Source organism: Gobius niger (assembly GCF_951799975.1).
Source record: "Gobius niger genome assembly, chromosome: 20".
NCBI classification, from domain to species: domain Eukaryota; kingdom Metazoa; phylum Chordata; class Actinopteri; order Gobiiformes; family Gobiidae; genus Gobius; species Gobius niger.
Genome location: NC_136871.1, coordinates 24,115,036 through 24,129,520, shown reverse-complemented (window position 1 = coordinate 24,129,520; position 14,485 = coordinate 24,115,036). Strand labels below are relative to the sequence as shown.

The 14,485-nt window shown below is 43.5% G+C and overlaps 1 protein-coding gene across 1 annotated transcript in view; it reads left to right on the top strand.

Moving 5' to 3' along the window:
- The window catches only part of skib (v-ski avian sarcoma viral oncogene homolog b), a 50,108-nt gene that overhangs the window by 20,258 nt on the left and 15,365 nt on the right, over nt 1-14,485 (top strand). The gene's annotated exons all lie outside the window — the stretch shown is intronic.

The window sequence follows — 14,485 nt, the reverse complement described above, 5'->3', positions numbered from 1 at the left end:
GGGATCTAAACGCTAAAGCGACTGTTTAGCTTACCGAACATCTCGCCGCATTATATAATTTATCCATCCGTGCAAACTTTTCTTTTAGCTTGTTTTTTTTTTTTACAGTCTCCCAAAGTGTCTCAGAGCAAATTCCAGTCACACTGTGGTTTCCATTTTGTGGTGGAAGCGGGCTGCAGTGCTAAAAGGGGCGGGTGCTCTGGTGTGTCTGCCTGTGCCTGGGACGTACATACATAGACACAGTGTGCGAGACTATATAGGGAACAGCTGCATGGATTTGCACTGTCCAACTCCATCATAGCAGACTGCAGCAGCTCGTTATTGAGGGCACCACTCTCTATGTCCTCATTACCTCTGCAGTAAAGCTTCAGAGCTTTGTTCTTTACTCCCTCTCTCTCTCTCTCTCTCTCTGTCTGTCTCTTTTTCTCCCTCAGTCTTTCCTCTCTCTCTCTCCTTGTCTCTGCCCCCCTTTCTCTCTCCCCCTCTCCCCCCTTTTCTCCCTCTCTCTCTCTCGCCGTCTCTTGGCTTGAAACTAGAGAATATGTGCAGAAGTGCTGATGCTGCAACTTAGCTCCGGCTGCCCACAACTTATGCTGCACAGGAGAAAACATTACACAGACAACCGCTAGCACCGCCACCGCCAGCCCCCCCCTTTAGCTCGTCTCTCATCGTCTACATATTTCCACAAAGGGGATGCTCCACTTTTGATTCATCTTCATCTGGCGCACAGTGCTTGGATGTGGGCTCGCTTTGGTGCACTTCCTACTATAGACTATTAGCCCCAGATGCTAGTTCTGGGCTTTAGCGAGAGCCACTTGGCAATTGGCACAACATGCAAAAGCTTCTGAGTAGACAATTAAGCTCAAATGTATTGCGGGCCAGCTCCTAGTGTTCAAAACAGAATGGACTGCTTTAAAACGTCTTACACCGGACTTTGGGCAGCATTGTGTGCCATTTAAAATGACATTTTACTACCACCACAGCTTGTCTTACTCTTATTTTCTCAATTTATTGCTCAAAGTTGCAGCTGTGACTTCTACTTCTGGGGCCGCCATACATTGGCTTAATCCCACAGCAGCTCCAGTGACCATTACTACGTGTTACTACAGAAGTCTGGATAAACACTCCGGCTCACAGTGAACAGTGTTAGTATTGTTAGTGCGTTGGTCTAATCGCCGCATGCCCCCTCGGCCTGTACGGTCCACACAGGCGTTAAACAGCAGCAGCAGTGGCAGCGGCAGAACGGATCGGCTGGAGGGACAGTAAACTTTTATCACGCTAATAACCCGCTAGTCCCAGCTACCTAATGACTTGGACAGCCACACCAGGGGTGAGCAAGGGGTCAGGTTGAATTGCAGGACATAAATGGGCAAGATCCTGAGCTGAAAGAACAAATAAAGGAAAGGAAAAAGGGGAAAAAAGGGGGGTTTGGGTATATAGAGGTGGTAGAAATTATTGTTATTGGGCGAGCATATAATTGCTTGAATTGATTTTGCAGTAAAAGGAGACCATTGATTAGACTGCTCTTTTATAATGAGGCAGACTGTGTGCGTTTAACCCGCGGTTCCCACACGGCTCCACACGCAGCAGGACGTCAAAGGCCACAACTCCTGCGCGAGCAGCAGAGAAGTTAGCACTAGCTCTGTTTTCTAAATGAGAAAGAGAATGAGTTACTACAGAAACCAGAGACGTGTTATGTATTTCAGGGAAACCGTTTAATGAAGCTGTGAAGGTGCAACAAGCTTAGGTTTTAGTCTATACAACTCTGTGATACTAATAAAAATGTTTGGGGTAAACTCTTACAGAGGAACTCAAAATAGTGGAAATTGGAATAATCATTTTTAATTGATTTTAGAGATTTCTTTTAGCTTGAAAAGAGAACTGGATAACTTTCAATGTTGCAGAAGAATCTTTCAAATTCAAATATTCTTCAGATAAAAGAGTGAAAATATTATGGCTGTTTTGATGTTATTAGTTGCTGAAGATAGAAAGAATGAAGGCTGAAAGTGTAGCGTGGCTATCTAATGAACTAGAAAAGCGTAAACATGTCAGTGTCCCAGGACACGATGGCCTCAGAGTGGATACAGAGTGGACAGAGGTGTTTGTTTTGGTCCAGTGTGTTGTGGACCGCAGACTGTGGCAGGACCCCGGGACAGACAGGCGGCCATGTTTGTTTTTGCTTCTCTGTTTCTTTGGAGAAGTACAGGCGCTGCCAAAGTCCTGCGCTCACACCCAAAGCACGCAAATCACAGCCCAAAGCCTGCACTCTTAAAAAATAATGTACCAGGGTGTAACAGCTCCCTCTCAAACTGCAGTGGCGACCGGGGGGACCGGCCATAGTATTAGGCGCACACCTGTTCCAAAGCAGTAAGTCGGCGCAATCATGTGGCCAGATTTGCCTAAAAGTTAAAAAAAAGTTTAAATCGGGCGTCAAAACGAACATGTTTTTAAATGACCTACATACGATGATGGATTAAATAAAACACATGTGGTTCAAAATCCATGCAAGCATTGGTAGCAGGAATAGTTGCACAACCAAGGTTTGCAAAGACTGGTCTACGAGGAAATGATTCAAGTTTTACTTATCAAAGAAAACTATTAAGATGTTTACGAACAGAGCGGCAAATCAATAAGATTAGGGCCGATCATCCATGTTCAAAGTCACTGCCTTCACCTTTCCTCAGTTTGAACTTTCACAGGAATTTTAAACACACCAGTTGATGATAACAAGCTGCCTACATTTAGCACCATTAGAACAGGTGTACCTAATAATATGACCTCTCCGTCCGCACTGCTGTTTCCTCTCTCGCTCCCGTCTTGTAAAAGTGCTCTTTGGGAGATGAGATTGACTTTGATTGTCTCGGTGGCAGGATGTTTGCGCGTTTTGTTCCAGGGCCCTTTTCATAAATAGCAGTTTTTATGTTTGCTGAGGTCAACTGGTTTTTACTAGACCGGAGAGGCAAGTCCAGAGGCCTACCCTGCCATCTGGCAGCCATAAAAAGGGGAAGCCGGAGCTCTTTAGTGGGGGGTTTATAGGATGGTGGGGCGCGACGTTGAGAGACAGGGAGGTTGGTGGACTCTGCTTGCCCTGCTGCTCTGAATGACAGGTCAGAAGTTCATTGCCTTTTTTCATCCCGCATCTGCCTTGTAAGGTGAGGGGGGTGACGGCTAGTTCAGGCCGCGGGGTCAGAGGAGAGAGCGAGGGAGGGAGGGACGGAGGCGGCAAATGAAGATAAGGGCACATATAAAGATAAAGATACGAGACAAAGTGAAGTTTACAGTTGATTTACTGATTGGAGAGGTAGTAGTGTCCACGTGCACCATTTTGAAGGTTAGATGGATTGTTGTGGATAAGATACACTGAAAACGGGTCACACGCTCTAATATTTCGTTGGACGTCTTAAGCTTTGATGACAGCACGCATTTGCTGTGGCATCGTTTCAGTCAGCTTCTGCTATGTCAGAAGATCCAGTGTTACACAAATTTTCACAGATCTTGTATTGACGATGGGAGGATGTGACCACAGCACAAAGCCTTCTCCAGCACAGCCATCAGGGAGGAATTCAGAGGATTTCTTTGTGTAGCAGTTTATGTTCTAGTATTTTGTATACAGTATGCTCAGATGGTTCAAATGTACGTGCTCAATCACGAGCAAATGAGTAAAAGTAGGTCTATGAATCCAGAGTTCCACTTGAACTAAACCAAACTACACTGACCTTTATCGTAACCCCCAATGTAAAAAGCCTATATCCCAGCCGCAGACAGCAGACTTCCCTCCATTGATTTACTGATTAGATGAGTCTGTGGTGTCCCTGGAGCCGTTTTGAAGATCAGAGAGAGGGCCCTGCAGATGGTGCTGAGTTGTGGCTGTGTAAACACTTATGATTCAATGGCTTTGGTGTTGTTTGGGTATGTGTCACCATCTCCACGCTCCCCCACTCGCCGCACAGCAATGAGCATTAAGTTGTGTTTTGGAGAGACCAGAAAACCAGCCCAGTCTTTTTTTTTTTTGAGTCCTCCTCGGGTGTCAGGAGGCTCCATTTTGTTTGTGAATCACATTTGCGTGGGAATAGCAGTGCCGCTAAGCCGTGAAAATACCAAATTCAGAGCACAGCGAAGCCATGAATGCACTCCGGAGAGTCGGAGATATGTCGAGTTGGATGTCTTTCCCAGTTTTCAGCGCTGGCCTGTCCATCTGAAATTAGATGCTCAGCTTATAGGTTTTCCAGAATGGGGTTATCATCATTGCAGAGGCCTGGGCGCTCTGCTGACTCTGGCACTGATACCTCCCATAGAGATTTCATCTTTTGTTATGCTGCAGACTTGATATCTTAACCCTTGAGATGCTGCTAGTCAGTACTTGGTGTTTGTTGCATGTTTGTAAATTAGGTACAATTCAAAACTATCTAGACTAATATCGTCTTGAGTTGTGACATGAGACAATATGAAAGAGTACAAATTTGAAAAGAAATCTTAAGCGACCTCCATTCCAGAACTAAGAACCTACAATAGCCTTCAGCGATCCATTCTTACGTCCAAATGTTGATATGGTAAGAATTTTCTGATAAAAGAGGAAACCTTGCCAGTCTTCCAATTGTCTCCCCTCTTTTATTGTAAGAATTAGTTTAGAACGTGAAATAAAAAAAGATAAAAAATAAAAAACTTGAAAGGAACCACACCAAACTGATTGCCAGTCATTACACTGTATAATTGTTTCACATGATTATTTTTAAGGTGCTTTTAAATTTGAAAAATGCAGATTTTTTGATTCATAACTTTGATCAAAATCTCAAACTTGTATAGTAGGGCTGGGACGATCCCCTTTTGTCACGATCCGATACGTGTCGCGATACTCATGGGCTGATACTCTCGAAAACAGTCATGTGTCCAAAGTTTAGGAACCAAATGCCAAATTTGACATTTATTGAAGTGTTAAAGGAATAGGCCACCGTTTTTACATACTGAGATATGTTCTTACCTGAGCTTTGACGAGTTCTTTAGGACCTGTCTGATCTTCACCCGTGCCTTCAGTCACGTAAACACAGCACAGACGGCGTTAGCATTTAGCCTCTCCCTCTCTCCTCTATAGCTTCAAAACAGGTCAAGATAGAAGCTACCAAGCTCTTCCACGTTTTCCCTATTTAAATATGGTTACGTGAAGTGTTCCACTACAAAGTATAATTACACAAAATTAAACAATGTGGATTTTCTAAGCGGATAAAAGGGGGAACTATATTGTAAGGCGTAATAATACCAGGAGTAGTTCGAAATCCGCGCAGTAGCTTCACTTTACTGCGCAGTAATCTTCACTTTACTGTGCGGATGCCAAACTACTCCTGGTATTACTACGCCTTACAATATAGTTCCCCCTTTTATCCGCTTAGAAAATCCACATTGTTTAATTTTGTGTAATTATACAACGTAGTGTATAATTACACTACGTTGTGTTAATGCCAAAATGCATTAACACAAAATGTAGCCATGTGCTGTTACTGGAAAACAAAGGAGTTCATGATAAAAAAAAAAATCCTTCAAACATGATGAAGTATTGATACTTGGCAGCACAAAGTATTGCGATCCAAATCTGATTCAATATTTTATCCCAGCCCTTACAAATAGTATATTGCATTAGTGCTTTATTGACTGAATGAGTGAGAAACTTCAAAGTTGTTGCCTTTAGAGTGTGGAGGGCAAGAGATATTTGACATTTGACGGTACATCTTAAAGACCAAAATGCACCACTGATGTAACTAGTGTACACTATCTTTTGAACCAAAGTGGGAAATAATTTGCCGAATATAATTTCATCCTTCCTTTTACGCCGGTTGCTACAGTAGCCCCTCATCGCTCTGGCAGTGACTGGTGTATGAAGGGAGGAAAAGTGCTGACAGCCGAAGAATGAGAGTGTGTTTGGCAGGCACGCCCTTGTAGGTTTCTGTGTCACTCAGCTCTATTAAATTTTTAATCGTTTCCTCGCTGTGGTATTGGCCTCGCCAGTCACACACACACACGCACACACACACAGAGTCGGACCAGTTAACATGGCCCCTGCTTTTTACGCACGTCCCAGCGTCCATTTACTTCTGCCGCTGACGCCATTTTACGCAACCTTTGACTTTTCACTGATGCAAATGAAAGATGGAGAAGTTAAGCTGAAAGGAAGGAGAGTATGAGGCTACACCAGGAGAAAAGGAAAGCAGACAGCGTACCGGGACTAGTCTGAATGAATAAAACAAAAAGTGGTCTAACTCAAGGCTAAACCGGGGCGAACACACATAAAAAAAAATAGGAAGAGACAGGACTAGAGGACTGAGACTAAGCCACGAAACGACTATCAACGTAAATCGGAATAGAGGTTGACTGATAGGGTTTTGTCATGACCAAAGCTATGTCATGGAGTAGCTGATAGATGTCAATATTTGTGACCAATTTGAATATTTTTTAAGTTACTCTCATATTTTAAGTAGTATTGCTATAATTAGCTAAATAATGTAATCAATAACTCCCAATAGCTTCAAAAAGAAAACAGACCACATTGTTATAACACAAGTTTTAAAACTCCGACGAGATTCAGATCCCAAACAGGTATAGGCGCTTCTCCAGAGACAAACGAGGGCTCACACAGGACCAGCCCGAGTCTAAAACCAGCACTTTAAAGCGGCGTATGAAAACGCAGTGCCATGTGTGTCTCTCTCACACTTGGGGAGACACCACAGTGAGGGGTCAAGTTACACTCCAGGCCATTTATAAATCCGAGCACAGTGGTGGCTTCGTTATTCCCAAAGCCCTTATTATTAACTTTATACGGGAGCGCATCCAAAAATTATCATTACAATGCTTTTAAATAGGGAAGCCAAGCCAAGAGCGGTGATTGCACTTGACGAAGTTTTAGTGAAAGCATCAAAGGCACCTTCAAAAGGCAGCCGCAGTGAAAGAATCCAGCTCCAGATTCGCTGAGAGGCTCTTGCATAGTTGGTCTTGTTCATCCACTTCCATACTACACCAGGCCTTAAAGGGACGGGACATGTTTTTACAGTATCGCACAGGAGGGAATATAAATCATAACGAGAGTGATCCATCTCTAAAAGCTTTACCAGACACACGACATAGATTACAAGACATAAGTGGTTTAGGGAAACAGAAATGGTTAGTGGCTAAATTAAGTTTGTTAACAAATAAGTCTGCGCTATAGGGAAATATATGCTCCATTGGGTCTTTTGCAAGAACAGTAGTTGTTCTAGCTCTGGCTACGTCTGCTGCCACAGAAAAAAATAAATAAAGCTACAAATGGGAAGAAAAAACATATGAATAGTCATTGAACTCACGCTTTTATTTACATATTATAGATCTAACTGTGCTCAACTATACGAAGTTTTTAAGCTCTAAACTTACAATGTTTGTATAAATATATTGTATAAACTATGTAGTGGACATTGCTCAGGTTCAGCTCATTGAGAACTTATTGAGTGATCATCTCTTACTCCAGGTCCACTGCAGTGATTCAAGGGATAGAAATGTGGCGTGTGTCCCTTTAAGAGCGCTGGCCTGTCTGCAGAATGCATCAGTCCTGTGGAGCAGACACAGGCCAGCGGGAGGGGGGGAGGAGCCGGGCCCAGCGGAGGGAGGGCCGAGCACTGCAGGGAACAGCCGCAGTCTGGGCTTCCAGCCTCCTGGCTAGACTGCTGAAAGTTATTATTGAGTTCCTGTGTAGGGCCTCCCCTCCCTGTGGCATACTCCTCTCTCTCTCTCTGCTTAGGCCGACCGGGCTGAGGGCGGAGAGGGGAGCGGCTGGCAGAACACGTGCCCCTGCGCAGTGACCTGAGACCTTACCAAAACTGGACCACTTACAGGATGAGGCATGTGTTATGGCGGTATACATGAAAATGTTATATCAGCAATTGAAAAATCTGGCCAGTGTAGCTTTTATTGATCTTCCAGGGGAAAATTGTTCAGGCAGTTGCAAGAGATAAAGTTGAATTGTGCATGAAGAAATCAATGACAAATATTAAGCCAATTAATGAATTTAAGATAAGTAATTATGAAAAATGATGACAAAGTGTTTTAAAGGTAGCAAATTGCATTGACATATTTACTGTATGTGTTTACCAACTAAAACGTGCGTATTATACTGAACTGCAAGGTGGCTATTTTTTTCCCCAAAACTTTATCGTGCCGACTGCAAGAAAAGTTTAGGTTTAGGTTTTGCACGTAATGACACATTTGCAAATATAAACATGCACTTCTCGCGGTGTATAGAAAGCATATAGCCCAAAATTCATTACCTTAATCAAAGTGCCATTCTGAGCCTATCTGTGCCGCGCCACTCCAGCGAGGCTATGCAGAGTTCAGTACAGTAGAACACAACAGCTGAGGCCCAACACACATCCGGTGTATTGCACTAAATATTACATAAAAGTCTGTCTCTCGCAGTAGTGGCGGTGATGGTGGAGTCCGCTGAAGCTAAAACCACTAGGGATTAGCGCAGCAGGCAGGCACAGGCCCAGAGAGGAGGCTATGCAATTGTGACTTTCTGCCGCTCTGCAAAAAATCTCCCCAAACTGCAAAGTGTGGACAGAAAAGATAACCCTGCAGTGTTTCTCAAACTGTGGACAGGTCCGGAAGGTAGTACACTTTATAGTTCAGTCTTATTCCAGATTTACTGTGACTCATACTTTGTTAGTTTTATCCAATCTGGTTGTTATAGAGACAAATACAAACGTTTTTTTTTTTTATCTGCATGGCTACTTTTTGTCATAATGTCACTAAAACTGCATTGCCAAAGTTATCTGAAGGAGACTGCAGTTCCTCCTCCCACCTGTCCTTGAATCAGAGACTCACCGCTTGGCACGACAGCAGAGGATTTACAGTAGTTTACCGCTTTCTTCCCTGTGATCCGCCAATCTCCTTGTCTTGACTGGTTAAGACCGTTGCTATAGGCTAACAGTGCCGGTCTGCTAAACTGCAGCATTAAACACAGAGCGTTGGAGTTAGCTGCAGGCCTATTAGCTTGAGCGGCAGCCTTTGAATTTGACAACAGTTTCACAACAGCCGCCTCCGCAAACACAACGTTGTAGGAGCCGGAATAAATTTCACTTGACTTTGTGACACTAAAGTTTAGCATTAAGTAACGTGGCCTGGATAAAGCACGTACAGTGAATCGAGACTATATTGCTCTCAAGTCACTATATCAAATACATAACCGCATGTACACAATAGGGAACGTCAGGGGGAAGGAACATTGGACCTGACACAGAATAAGACTCCACACAGTTTAATCACTAACTACAAAAGTATACATTAGCACAAAGATGAAAGTCAAATGCAACAGAATCTTTGAGGGAATGTTGCATCTACAAGAAAGTGGATTGTCTTACCGTTTACTTCTGAATTTTGACATGGTCCACGCTCGTAAATTTTAAAGGGTGCATTTTTGTAAAACCTCTTCAAATCTTATATTTCATTGCAGGCCCTCTCGTCGTCTCGTATACAGTGTTTATCATTTAGCCAGTCCATCCCTCACCGTTTTTTCCTCTCTTGTTTTGGGTGCAATGGGTTATATATCATTCTATCAACAACATGAAGGCTTTGACTTTTCCTTTATGGAAACCCAACAACATTATTTCTTCTAAAATCCGGTCTAAAAGTTGCACAAACAAGGCAACACACTCGAAACTAGCGACCATCACATTCGGCGCAAAAAGAGCCTCTGCAGTCACCTCTCCAATGGCTGACCACATTGTTGGAGCCTGGGACCAAAGCATTACCAAACCGTTATGGCACTTCTTCCTTATTTTGGGTAATGGAAACTGCCCTTAACCGCCCCGACCCGCGCTGTACGGCATCGGTTTAAAGCTACAGATCTGCTCTATAGTGAACTCTATGTGACTGCATCCGGGCCTTAGCCGCCACCTGAGGCCATTGTGCGCGCATACCTCCAGCTCTACGTATGTCGCACATGTGCTGTGATTAATCCAGCCATGTGTCTCCCACTATGATCATTACCATCACTTTTAACAGCTCTCCTGGACCAGCGCTGGGCGAAAGGGGGAAAACCCTGGCAGAAAAAGCGCTACTTTGTGGATCTCTGTTTGTTGAGTCAGACCATACTCCGGCTCCAGTGTTGTGCCGTTGCCATAGAGAAAAACATAGACTCTTGTGCAATAAAAATCATCCAGGAAAAAAAAAAAAAAAAAGACATTTCCAAGAATTTTTTGGAGCCCAGAAACAGACGGCAAATTGCTGAATTCACGAGGTGCTGCTTGCAGTCCGCCCCTCTCTGGCCTCCATTTCGGTATTTGGTTTTTATAGGAAGCTGCAAGACTCGAGCACTCTCACCTAATTGCTTCTGAAGGCAGCAGCAGGACTAAACAAGGACTAAAACAAGTCCAAACCAGATCTAGACTAAAGGGATTTTGAACCAGGACTAATGCATGCCTGTTAAGACAAAGGACCGACCCTCAGCTGAATATTGACGCTCTACATGTGCTAAACCTATTCTTACCCAGGATTAAGTCTAACTGAAGTTTAGGGAAAACTTCGTCGTCCCAGTTGAGACATTTCTCCACTGCATTTCACCCATCCTTCAAAGCTGCAAGGGCAACCAGTCAGGATGGAGCACCAGGCAGGACATGACCCAATCTTTAGGTTTGGTCTAAGTCCAACACCTCAGCAGGACCAAACCAGATTAAGACCAAAAGCTGGACTAAACGAGATGAAACCAGTACAAAACAGCTCAAAGTTTCGATTCACTGTAGTCGGGCCCCCCTCTGGCCTCCATTTTGGTTTTTATAGAAAGCCGTGGAGCCCTCTCACCTAATTACTTGTGTAAGCAGATATGTTTTTGCTATGAACGGCGGAGGAACCAGAACCAGTGTTTAAGGCTGGAATGTATGATCCTAGCAGCGGATGTTGTGGGTGTTTTATCCCCTATTTCCCTTACAGACAATTCCTCCAACAAGTGGGAACAAGTGAACCGCCATTTGATCTCTGTCAAATATTACTGTATACACGAGAGCAACTGTGAGGCCCCCCTGCTCCAGAGCAGAAAACACTTGAAAGGCAGTAGTGGAAAATGTCAAGGGAGTGATGGTATTAGCAGCGCCGGTGCTAATACGACTGGTTTGTAAGTCAAGTCACAATACTAGGTAGTTTTGACTCTGAAAGAACTTCTAAAGAAAATGTGGTCATCATCATTCATTTGGATCATAGATGAAGAACTTCTAGTACAAGTTACAAGTAAAACAACAAATGGTCCGAGGCAGAGAATCTAAAAGTGAACAAAGGACACCAATGCATTTTGGGCTGTACAATAGAAGGGGAAAAAAATGCAAAGTAGTATGGTCAAATAAATTGCTGTAGTTGCATTTCTTTCTTTCTTACAAAGCTTATTTTGACTTCTACAGATGTCTAGATTTAGGCTCTTCCAAGTTCGCTCAAGCTGGCAATGCTAATCCTTGAGCCATTTTTCAAAACCAGTTTCTCCCATTTCTATTTTCGCTGTTATGTTAAGGCTGCTTGTTTTATGTGAAGGTTGTCATTGCCACTCTTTGCTCTCTAAATGTGGACATACTGAGGGCTTTAAAAAGCAACTTATATAAGTGTGTGATTTCTGGTAAAGAAGACCAAACATCTGCTGCTTGAAATAGTTCAAACATGGAGGTCCCAGTCATTCAGCTTGGCAAAAAAAACAAAAAATGGATTTCCTGGTACCCTTTCTAATTTTGTCCAATCCAAAGAGAGAACCCTGTGTTAGCAAAAAGTGCTAGTTTGTTTCTATTGTTTGAGGTTTTGTACTTTTTTTTATTCAAAGTTGAAACTGCTTCAATGTATTCCCTTAAATCATCAAGCCCTGCCTCCCCTTCCTCTGCTTTGAAGAACATTGTGCCAATGATTAAATGTTGTTGACAGGCTAAGAAGACCTACAGCGAATTATAGGTTGACACTCTCCCAGAGAAGCAAACCCATTTAGACAAAGAGCGTACTTTTATATTACATTCAACTGATATGCTAATACTTCCCATGAACCAGCTTTAAACTTAGAATATACAAGTTGTGTGTTATCCATGCAGCTTATATGGCAGCACAATACTTGCAGTGTTAATTGGGTTCAAACAGCAAACTCAGCAATCATGTAGACAGTGCAAACAACAAAATATTGGGTTTTGTTTAAAACCTGCACACACTGTAGTTTAGACCACAACAAATATGCTCTGAATTGCATGTGATTCTTGCATTCGTGATAAAATAATATATCGGTAGTACAAACAGTCGGCACAAATGAAAATCATTTTGATGTCGTTTTCCACATAGTGCAAGTTGCAACGGTCCTCAATCAAGTTGCAACAAAAAGTTGCTTGAACGCTTCCCTGTACTTGAAGTTCAAAGCTAATCAAAGTGAAAGTTGCAAATGTAAGGCCCGCATTGAGTGCAGTATTTCATGTGTTAAATTGCCTCAAAGACAACAGCGGCGCGGCACAGGAGATTAGCCCCTCTCCAACCTGCTGACCACAGAGGCAGCAACGTCTCGACTCAATAGTGTCCATAAATTTCACCAGGATTTACTACTCGGGCTTTGGCTAATTAGATGCCGGGTCGTTCTCAGGACTGGGGACATACTGGTCGAGTGACATCACAGAGACCGGACTGGAGTGGTGAGCACCGACCCCGGGTTGACCCCAGCCTCTCACAGCTTTTATGGCCCCCTTGCCCCCCCCCACTGCCCAAATCCCCTTACACCTCTTAACCTCAACCATTCATCCCATTTCCATCTTTCCAAATAAACCTGCCACCTGCCCAGCCCCGCTCTGACCAGGGCTGCTACGGAGAGGGCATGCGGTCAGAGGCTTCAGCTGACAAGCACTGACTGGTATATTTGTAACTGCGTTTGACATCACGCTTAGAGCCTATTGACATCGTAGAAGGGAGAAATTCTCACTTTAACAGTTCAGATATGTGGACATATTGATCATAAATGCCCAAATATGTGCATAGGAAGTACATATAATAGTGTGATTTTATAGATTTAGGTCACAAAGCACTTCATTTATTAATAAGTTGCCCTGAGGGTAGACTGGTGGAAGCGTGGCTGCCATTGCTCCATTGGACCCTTCAGCCGCCACAATTCATGCGTACAAGCAGTGTCTTGCCCAAAGACACAACGACAGCATGAACAGGTGGAAGCTGGATTAGAACCGCTGACCTTCGAGTCAGTCATTGAATGCTCTGACTGTCACCTCAAACCTATATTACTATTAGCAAATAAGTTGTCATTTTACTATCTAAACCAGGGGTGGGCAATTCATTTTCAAAAGGGGCCACATGAGGAGCCTGAATTGAGTCGGAGGGCCGCACCAACAATAACTCAAACTTATATCGGGATATAAGTATAATATATCGGGAGTGTATCGCCGGGGTCCATGAACAAAAGCTCCAAAATAAAAAAAATGTTTTGATTGGGAAAATACATTGAGGACTTTTTTTCAATAAATCTATAATGATGAGTCTGGCAGGACTGTAGCCTCATAACAACGGCTTACACTTTACAAGCCTGTGTCACAAGTCTCTGCTACTTTGTAGTCAATATTCATTCACTCCGCACTCCGTGGTAGTAAGCTACTATTGTAGCCACAGCTGCCCAGGGGCAGACTGTCCATTTCCCACTTGCAAGTCACACAATGTGTTGTTTATATCCTTATATCTTATTATGCCAGTGCCCTTTGCTGGACACCTGTGGAATTCTTTACTTTTATTCTTATTTAATCTGCCCCCTAGTGGCTGGAGTGAGCATTCTGGTAATAAAAAAAAAAAAAAAATCATAACTCCGCACAGGAATGAGCTAGAGACTTACTTTTTTTTTTGACATGCTTATGAATTTATGCCCTACAAGTTATGGGCCGGACTGAATCATCTCGCGGGCCGGATGTGGCCCGCGGGCCGTACTTTGCCCAGGTCTGATCTAAACCATCAAACATAATTTTATTTTCTCCTTATTAAGACTTGCACCGTAACTTATTACATGACAGTAGGCAGCTATGACTGGAAAAGAGACTAAATCAATCAATTAATTCAACGAGATTGCACAGACATCACAGCCAACACTAAAAGCATGTATAATATATGTAGTTGCTTTTAATTAAAAACTCGTTTTGCCTTGTCTCTTACATACACTCTGCCCTTCCATCTGGCCTGTCAATCTCTCAGACGCTGAAAGTCTAGACCCTGACTGCTGAGCCCATAGTAACTCATGACCTCCCTCTCTCCGGTCATCTCCTCCCTCCCTTTTCCTCTCACTCCTTCAGCCATCTCTCTTCTCCTCCCCCCCCCTGTCTCTCTCTGTGACCCGCTCCTGTCCTGTGTGGCATACTAACAGTATCCCAGCCCTGGGCGTACCTGGCACTGCTAGTGATATAATGGTCTGTGTATTCAGAGGCTGTGACTGTTTGGGTTGCAGGGAGGTTATCTGGTGACATTTTAATCGTCTTTCGGC